This window comes from Lynx rufus, unplaced genomic scaffold (assembly GCF_022079265.1).
Source record: "Lynx rufus isolate CCGP_SWC_20201006 ecotype Redwood Valley unplaced genomic scaffold, mLynRuf1.p SCAF_5, whole genome shotgun sequence".
Lineage (NCBI taxonomy): Eukaryota > Metazoa > Chordata > Mammalia > Carnivora > Felidae > Lynx > Lynx rufus.
In genome coordinates this window covers 104,109,735-104,119,489 of record NW_025814867.1, presented here as the reverse complement: position 1 = coordinate 104,119,489, position 9,755 = coordinate 104,109,735, and the positions used below count along the sequence as shown (strand labels likewise).

The window sequence follows — 9,755 nt, the reverse complement described above, 5'->3', positions numbered from 1 at the left end:
CTGGACTGTATTTTTTCAGGAGTCTCCCAGCACTTGGTTGTCTGAGAGACAGTTCTGCAACAGCATCTTCCAAAATCAGTCCTGATCTATAGAGGTTAGCCACCACAAAGATTCTTAACAATGCTGGTGTCCCCAGAGAATCCCATTTTCTTTGGTAAATGGAATGTCCTCTGAAGTCTCTCACAGAACATAATAAGCTAACAGGTTTTCTGACATTGCACGATATAGCCACATTAACATGTCCTCTCTCTCTTGGCCTTTCCATCCCTTCTTCCATCATCTGCCACAACAATGTTGGCATGTTTCCTGAGGTTCTTGCTAGGATCTTAAATCCTGCATCAAGGGCAAGTGCTTCTGTATCTAGAAACTATTTTTTTTTAAGTTTATTTATTTATTTTTTAGAGACAGAGGTGGAGAAGAGAGAGTGGGGGGGGGTGGGGAGAGAGAGGGAAAGACAGAATCTGTGCTGTCAGCAGCAGAGTCTGATGTGGGGCTCAAACCCACAAACCGTGAGATCACGACCTGAGCTGAGATTGAGTCGGACGCTTAACTGACTGAGCCACCCAGGCACCCCTCTATAAACTATTATTTATCCAACTTTATATTCCATCCTCCTTAATCAACCCCCCGGCCCCAAATTCCAGCCCATTCATTCATTGTCCCTTGCCAATAAATGGTTGGATCCTTCAGGTCCTTAGGTGTATAATCCACTTCCTTGATTTGTAATCCCAGCACTTCCCCAAAGGGGCTACATTATGATTTGACCCTAAGTTATTCTTCTGGTGATTATAAGAGGTGGTGGAGTAGATAATAAGGGGTGTATATTGCCTTGAAAGGTAGAGTCTTCTGCATCACCTTCAAGTAAGAAAGAAAAATTAGCCTTTAATAAAAATGAATGCTCTACCTTTTCTAGGACTAGATAGTCCAGTGAAATCTGAGGGTTTAGATTCTTCCTCATCCTGAGTCTCGGGGTCCCCCTTCCTCCAAGCAGGGCCATGAGCTTAGTGTAGGAGACCTGCCAAAGTGAAATTTCAACCTCCATGTAACTCCACTACTCTTATACTTAAATCCTGGCCCTGATCCTCAGATTTTTCTGCCATCTTGCTGAATATGGGAGTCTCTTTATATCCTGCCCAGTAGGCTCTGTGGCTTTCACACTTTGCTTATATTGGTGGTTAGTTGCCTTCAGCCATTCATTGCTGTCATCTCATGCATGGATGGTTCTAGCAAATAGTCATCTGGTTTCAAAGTCCTTATAATTAGTATTTACCACAAAACTCTCAAATGCCAGAAATACTGTCCTTGCTGGTACAATTTACTTCCATCAGCATCCTATCCCAATTCATCACTGGTGAAAATTTTAATGATTACTACACATATGTGATAAGGGCAATTAATGCTTCATCTCCCACCAGTTATGGAGTCATCATCGCCAGCTGGCTAAAGTCTGCTCTCTTGGACCCCTTCTGGTACTATTCATGGCAGGTCAGGTTCCGGAGGAAACAGGTTCTGAAATTCTTAGAATTGTGTGCAAGAGGTTTATTGGGAGATTTCCCTCAGGAATAATAACCATGAGAGGTGAGGGGGGTGGGGAAGGCTAGGTCTAGGAAGAAATTGAACTGTGGTGAAATTGCAACAAAGGCCCCGACCAAGTTTTAAGAGGAGTTCCGGAACATCAAATGGTCCTTTGACGTTGTTCTGCCCTGAGGCAGGGAGGTTGTACCTTCACAAACCTTCCTCTCTTACCCCCCAACTCAAACATCTTGCCACCAACATCTTGGTGGGGGCAATTCTCTTGGGCTGTTGCCAATTCTTGGAAAGGAACTTAGCCAAGAGCAGCCCAGAATCTGGGGGAATGGCAACTCTGGCTCTGAAAGACAGATCTGGTTGGCATATCACAGCACTCATTATCCCACAAGATGACTTTAAAAACAAGACAACAGGCCCCAAATGAAGTTGCTTATGCTAAGCTCCACGTGACCAAACCAAGACTTAACTTAATTACAGTTTCAGCTCTCCCAGAAATGGAATCTTAAACCAGTCAATCAAGAATTGCCTGATCAGCACTAGTTCAGTAAACTGCTTGATAGACCCCTGCCGTCTTTTAACCCTTTTTTTTTTTTTTTTTGCCTAGAATAATTTCTTTGTTCCTGCTACTTTCTGCTTAAAAAACTCTTTCATTTTATACATCTCCATGGACTCTTTTTTTCCTGCTATATTGGATGCCGCTCAACTCATGAATTGTTGAATAAAGCCAATAAGATCTTTAAGATTTACTTAGTTGAATTTTATTTTATTTTGTTTTATTTTTTTTAACGTTTATTTATTATTGAGAGACAGAGCACGAGCATGGGAGAGGCAGAGTGATGGGGAGACACAGAATCCGAAGCAGGCTCCAGGCTCCAAGCTGTCAGCACAGAGCCAGATGCGGGGCTCGAACTCACAAACCGTAAGATCATGACTTGAGCCGAAGTTGGATGCTTAACTGACTGAGCCACCCAGGCACCCCTTGAATTTTATTTTTTTAACGATGATAACTATTTTCCATCTCTGCATTAAGGCCTACCAAATATTCCTGATAGGCTGACTGCTTACCACACGCTAGACATGTCAGAGCAACAGCATGGGTAGAATTAGAGAGTGAGCACTTGGCATCCTGTGATCCCAAAGCACACAGGAAGTGGTCTTGGAAAGGGCATTCTATTCCAGGCTTTCTGCAGGTTCTTTATCAGGTTAGATATGTTGCACAGGTCCAGGTGGTCTGCGAAGTAAAGGAAAGGATACTTGTGACACTGTAATTTATAATAAGAAATATATATTTGGCTTTCATCCACTGTTCTTAGCACAGGGCTCCTAGAACCCATGGAATTTCCTAATGGAAGAAATCGATAAAGGTGTCTTTTGTTAATGAGGTGACTTTTGAAAAGTCCCTAAGTAACCAAAGGATGGAGGCTGGTTGCCAGGGGAACCAACCAAGTGATTAAAGGGTTGTAATTTTCAGTTTCACCCCCAGCTCCAGGGAGGAGAGTGGGGCTGAGACTGAGTTCAATCACCAAGAGCCGAAGATTTAATCAATCATATCTGTGTACTGAAGCCTCCATAAAAACCCAAAAGGACAGGATCAGAAAGCTTCCTTGTTGGTGAGCACAAGGAGATCCAGGGACAGTGGCATGCTTGGAAAGGGTATGGAAGCTCTACATCCCTCCCCATTACCTTTCCTATGCAGCTTTCCCACCTGGCTGTTCCTGAGTACATCCTTTTTATAATGAACTGGCAATCTAGGAAGCAAAGTGTTTCTCTGAGTTCTGTGAGCTGCTCTAGCACATTAATCAAACCAGAGGAGAAGGTCATCAGAACCTCCAAGCTATAGTATGTTGTCAGAAGGAGTGACTATCCGGACTTACAACTGGCATCTGAAATGAGGGAGACAGTCTTGTAGGACTGAAGCGGGATCTGGTGCTATCTCCAGGGAGACAGTGCCAGAATGGAGTTGTTTGGTGGTGTGGAAAAAAAGAACACATATTGGAGTATCAAAGCAATAATATTTGTGCTTTTAATATCATTTGAGCCATAGTCAAAGGATAGCAGCAAGGTGTAGTGGGAAAATCTATTGCCCTTGGAACCAGAAGTTACAGAAATTTGGAATCTAGACCTGGCTTTGCCATGCATTGCTAAATACTGTGGAAAAAATCACTCAACCTCTCTGAATCTCAATTTTTTTTTTTTAGCTGTATAATGAGTATAATATGACCAAGTTGTGTTATACTCATTTTACAGGTGGTTGTAAGAACCAGAGGGGCAATATTTGTAATATATAAAGTATTATTGTTTTGGCTGAAAGTTGCATCTCTTTAAGGATTGTAACAGGGCTCTAAAGTGACTTTATTTTTATTCTTCACCAGCTTTGAGTCACTAATTGGTGAATTTTTCCAAATTATATTGTATTATACCTTAAATAGGTTGATTTTTTCCACCCTATGGGACTCTGAAGATAAACCCAAAGGAAACCTTGCCAGGTATGACCTATTGACAGTCAGTCTAGGATGCTTTGCGTTGGAAACCTCCCCCTGATAGTATAGAAAGGACCAATTTCAAACAAATCATTCAAAGGAGATGGTCATTGTGCGATATAGCAACCAAAAGCAAAACCTCAGGCAATGCTCATGAAGTCTCCGACGATAGCGAAAAAGAGAGAGAGAAAAGGTAGACAGAGGGGAATGATAATGATACTTTATAGGCATATAGATTTTTCCCTCCATTGATTTTCAGGCATTTGGCAAATTTTAATTGGCTAATCCCCGCATATCCCTTTGAGGGTAAGTAGGCAGCAAGTATTATCCCTGATGTTCAAATGCAGGAATAAAGGTACAACAAGCTCACGTGTCTTGCCTGAGGTCACAAACATGGTCTAGGGGATGAGGGCCAGCGACCCCACTCACAATCCACAGACCAAACTTCAAGGTCTCCCTCTACAGAATCATTTGGGTCTTTTGTAGATCTTTCTGAAGCAAATTCCTTGACAATTTGTTTCCCCAAAGCCAGAAGACGTGTCTTTGTTCCTCTGTAGCACTTGCTTCGGATCAGAGGCAATGATACGTATTTTCAGGCGTGATGAACCTTCCTACAGTCAAGCAAAACTCAACGTGGGCAGTAAAGAAGCCTTTTGTGTGTGTGTTTAATTTCCAAGTAAGACATTGATGTTCTTTTCTGGGGCTGAACACTCTTTGAATCCAGCAGCCAGGCAGAGCCTGTGAACAAAACCCTTCCTATTCACTTCAAACTGTAGTATCTTTGCTAAACATTCTTTAGAGAATTCCCAGCTTTGTTTTGCAGATTACCAAGGTTTCTCTTCAAACTTCCCAGCTGACCCCTGTTCATCTAGTATCCTGGATGTTGCCAGGAGAGAGACTGTCCTCACCAGATTAAAGCTTTCTGTGGGATAGAAGACAATTTTGCATTAAAAAAAAAGAAAAATACTCTGACGAGAATTGCAAAAAGCCTTTAGGAATAGAAGCAGGTAGAAAATCTATGACTCAAGTTAGAATAGAATTATTTCACCTTAATGAGACTCACAAAACATTGAATATTTTAGAACCGAGTCATTATGCGGAGAAAATGAAATTTTCATGCGGATTCCATTAAGCGCTGTGGTGTTCAGGACATCCTGCCGTCGGCTTCATCAGAGTCCTGAGGCCCTTCAGTTTGAGGCCCATGGCACCCATGATGCTATTACATGTCCCTAAGGAAAAAAAAACCCCGAGTTTCTTTGAATTGGAAGGTGCAGAGAAAGAGGGAGGGGATTTGGGGGTGGGGTGAGGGGAGGGGAGTGAGGAGGAGAAAAGGCAAATTGTAAAAGGACGATTTGGACCACAACAAATTGATAATAATTCCCAAGCCTTATATTTAAGTCAAACCATGTCCAGTGTCTGGTACGAGCATGGGTATGTTGTGTTAAAAGATAAACTGAGGCATATTAAACATTTTACGATGGCATTTGAGCATATCTCTGTTTGAATGGGGCAATGCCAAAACCCCAGGTGGTCAGGGGTGTTCCGATGGGGAGCCAGGGGAAAGGCTTATATAGAAAACATGCGGAAACAAAACAAAACAAAAAAAAAGGAAATAATTGATTGGCTGTAACTGAAAGCCTAGTTGCCTGTTTGTGTCTGGTCTTCCTTAGTGTTTCGATTTTGTAACCTTGAGGCATTTACAGGCTTGGATTTTTGGTTTGCTTATCTAGGCCACCGTGGCATTAGACCCTCTTCAGTCTAAAGGCTCCTTGTTTAATTAATTTAACAGGAGGGAGTCTAGAGCTCACTGAACTAGTTATCCTACCTAGTTATCTACCTAGTTATGAACTACCTAGTTATCCTGGGTTGGGGTCAAGCTCTGCTCTGCACTATTTCTGTGAACCTCAGGCAAGTTTTTTGATGTTTATGGCCTTCAGTTTCCTCACAAATCAAACAAGGGAGCTGGGGGATTTTTAAGGTTTTTTTTTTTTTTTTTTCTAATGATCTCTAAATGACTAGTGGCCAAAACAACCAATTAGCTCTCCCTTCCTCTGTCCCTCCTTCCCTCTTGATCAGCTCGTGGCCTGAAATAAGGCCGGTATTCTTTGTAGTTGGGTTACCCAGACTTGCTTCTTGCATTTTAGAGCATGCTCTTTCCTGAGCTGCCTGCCCAAAGCTGCCAAAGTCCATCTCTGGGGAAAATTGGAGAAAGAGCACTTTGGGGGAAGGAAGGAAATTGTCTTTGTTGATGGCTCACTCTCTCAAGCAGGCCCTTTACATACAAATCTCATTTGCTCTTCAACCCTGAGAGGAAAATGTTGTTAAGATCATTTTCTAGATCAGGAAACTGAAAGTCAGAAGAGATAAAGTGACTTGTTGAGATCACGCAGACCTAAGAATAGAGCCAAGGCTCTGCAACTGGTGAAGCCAAGGGCGAACTGAAAATGCAGGGCCCTTTGTTTCAAGATAGCGACAGCAGAGGGTTGGACCAAGCGTGGGTCCTTCCAAGCTCAGGCCTCTGTGACCACAGGTAGAAAATGCGTGAGGCCATCTCTGAGGAGAGCCAGAATACAAACTTGTTCTCTTGTGCACTTTGTGTCTGTATTTTCCCCATTTGCTCCATCCGATCCATTCCACCAACCCACGCTCCATGCCCCGGAGGCTGAGCTCTAGGACATGCCCCCTAGTTCTGGTTCGGTTTGGCCAAAGGGAGGCACTGGCAGGAAGCCAGAGGGCAGGGCAGTGTGAACTTCCTTCCTGTCCCGTCAGGCTACAGTTTGGCAGTGGCCCTGTTCTCCCTGCTCCCTCAGTCCCACAAGGTCACATGACTCTAGCTTGGTCAGTCAGACTCTCCTGATCTCCCTGGCCACCTTGACTGCCTCCAGGATGCGCACATCTCCTGAGGACATTTCTGCTGGAATTGGTGGAGGGGCTGAGAGTCTGTCCCCTTCCTCCGAGGAGTCAGAAAACTTTTTCTGTTAAGGGCCACATAGTAAATATTTTAGGCTTTGCAGCCCACATAGGGTCCTGTCTCATAGGCTTCTTTCTTTGTTTACTGTTTTACAACCCTTTAAAAATTTAAAACCATTTTTAGCTTGCCATGTGTGGAGTTGCGGATGTACAAAAGCAAGCTAGTAGCTTGCAGGTTCCTTGGGGACATAGTACAGAAACAATGAAGCAAAGAGCTACTTTCAGCATTGTCTCTAGTGGTATAAAGGAAGCCAGCATGCGTGCGTGCACACATGTGCTGAACAAAGGACAAATTCTGGAACCACTGAGACTTCCCCGGGCATCACTAATGCCCTGGTTCTGCAGCCCTTTCTTCTCCCTGTGAGCCACACAGCACTGTTCCCAGTGGCTGAGCACACCTGAGCTAGGATTGAGTTGCGTTTCTATTATTTGCAAATGACCAAATCCCTGCTAAGTATCTTACTAACTTGAGAACCCACAGCCAGCCCCTCCCTGGGTTCCAGTGGTCTCAGAGCAATCCCGTGCAGCCCAGGACCTTGTACAACTCTTGGTCAAGGACACCAAGGGTGACAACGAGCACTCCTGCTGGAAGTTTTACACAGTGGACATTTTTGGCGAGAGAACATTGAAAAATAGGAAATTATTACCAAAAATAAGGGTGAGGTCTCTTTGCGTAAACGTTTAGTGCCATAGCTCACAGCCCAGACAGCATCGTTGTTTCCAAACAGGCCCTCAGCAGTGCCACGGATGGTAACCATAGGCCTCTGACCAGGAAGCCGGGGCTTCGGGAGCAGCAGGCCTCGATCTCTAATTCGTCGGTCCTGGTGAAGGGCTGCTGCTCTCTGGCAAGCAGGCATTGCGGGTCATGCTAAAACACTGCCGTTGCAAATGACCTGGGATCCTGTGTGTACAGTGGAAATAAACAAGCATTTAATAGGCAGGGCCTGTGATGTTCATTGAAGGGGGGGGTGTCCACCCCAGTTTGGCTCATGGCCAAGCCCCATCAGTGCCGTGTCTGACCCCCCAAAAGCAAGGTGGGAAGGGGGAAGATTCCTCTGGGGGGGTGGTCTGTAGGAAATCTTTTCTTCCTTAAAAGAAATGTTTTGGGAGAAAGGCGTATAAAAAGTCACCACAAGGTCTTATCCATGACTTAGGCTGGGCTTTTTAAAAATAATGCTCCACACTTTTCAGAAAGAAGAAAGCAAAATAGCTATGAAATGGGAGTTAAACATGGTGATGGGAAAACTCAAAGTCAGATATTCTGTCCCCTTGCTCCCGTTAAGTAAGTTCCATATTTCACATGACCACAGGTCTAGTCTGGGGCTGTGGGAAAATGTTTATCACAAGGAGAATGTTAGGCGAGATTGTTCTTCTGAATAAAGCGGGCTGGTTGGCCCTTTCAGGGAGGTGCAAAGTGTCAACCACAGGGCCTCTAGAACCCGACCGTGTGTGGAAATCTCCTGGGGATCTTGCTAAAGTGCAGAATCTGATTCAGCAGCTCAGGGGTGAGGCCTGGGACTCTGCCTTTCTTTCTTTTTTTTTTTTTTTAATTTTTTTTTCAACGTTTATTTATTTTTGGGACAGAGAGAGACAGAGCATGAATGGGGGAGGGGCAGAGAGAGAGGGAGACACAGAATCGGAAGCAGGCTCCAGGCTCCGAGCCATCAGCCCAGAGCCTGACGCGGGGCTCGAACTCACGGACCGCGAGATCGTGACCTGGCTGAAGTCGGACGCTTAACCGACTGCGCCACCCAGGCGCCCCGGACTCTGCCTTTCTAATAAACTCCCAGCTGATGAAGATGAAGTTCATCTGTGGACGCAGAGTGAGAAGCAGGGGACTAGCCGTGCCTTTTTGCTGGTGACATTTGGTCACTAATAAATGCTAATAATAATAGCTAAATGTACTGAGTGTCAACTGTGAGAAATAAAGTCACAGAGCTAGGAAGGAGTGTTGATAGAAGCTGTCTCTAAATCTCACGCTTTTCCCGCCACTCCAGGCTGGCCCTCTGCAGAGTAGAGAGGCAAGGGGGACGCTCAGGCACTCTCAGTCCAACAGGAGAGCCCTCGCAGCCCCAGGAGCCGGTAGCCCAGGTGCAGCACCGGGCAGAAACTTCCAGATGGAAGCTTGGCCGTGTTCAGTGACAGGCATTCCAGGATTTAAGAAAAAGTACATCTGGCATTTCCAGATGAACGGGCTAGTCTTTCCATTCAGCCAACCTGACTGTGCAGAAACGAAAGCAGGAAAAATCTGATTGAAAAAATGGCTGATTCTGTACAAAATACAATAGAATGATGAGGTACTCCTCCAGGGCAAATGTGAGATGTTTCTTTATCACTCACCTTAATCCCTCGTGCGGCGGCACGGTATCCTCAGAAGATAGATGCCAAGAACACGGTCTTGACTCCTGCCTTTGCTTCTCCAATTGACAGTTAGTAAAGCATGGGTTCATGAGGAACAAATCTTCCAGAGGGGAACTGCATATTTCAAGCAGTCTGACTCTGACAAGCCTGGATTCCAGGAACTTTTGTGGAGTGGGTTTATTGTCTCAGTCTTTGTGCTGACTGGATGTGGGTGACGGTGGGCCTGCAGGATGGGTAAGAAACACAATCAGCTTTTCAGAAATGTCTACCCCTGGAAAGCTTCACAGAGGAGTTTCTCCTCTTTGGCCTCCTTTCTGAACAGTTTCTGTGGTAGAGCTTGAGGCAAAAGCAGCTCTGGGCAAAACTGGGACACAGGAGAATTTCTCACTGACATTTTCCCACCTCTTCCATCTG

At 44.8% G+C, this 9,755-nt stretch overlaps 1 long non-coding RNA gene across 3 annotated transcripts in view; it reads right to left on the bottom strand.

Moving 5' to 3' along the window:
- Positions 1-2,471: 2,471 nt before the first annotated feature.
- Positions 2,472-9,755, bottom strand: part of LOC124526636 (uncharacterized) — a 55,819-nt gene continuing 48,535 nt past the window's right edge. For 2 of the 3 annotated variants that reach the window (XR_006965706.1, XR_006965707.1), the window contains exons 3-5: positions 9,321-9,564; positions 7,628-7,881; positions 2,472-5,239 (exon numbers count right to left, since the gene is read on the bottom strand). This is a non-coding gene — a long non-coding RNA (uncharacterized LOC124526636). The remainder of the gene's footprint in view (positions 5,240-7,627; positions 7,882-9,320; positions 9,565-9,755) is intronic. The other variant, XR_006965708.1, reaches the window with a different exon arrangement.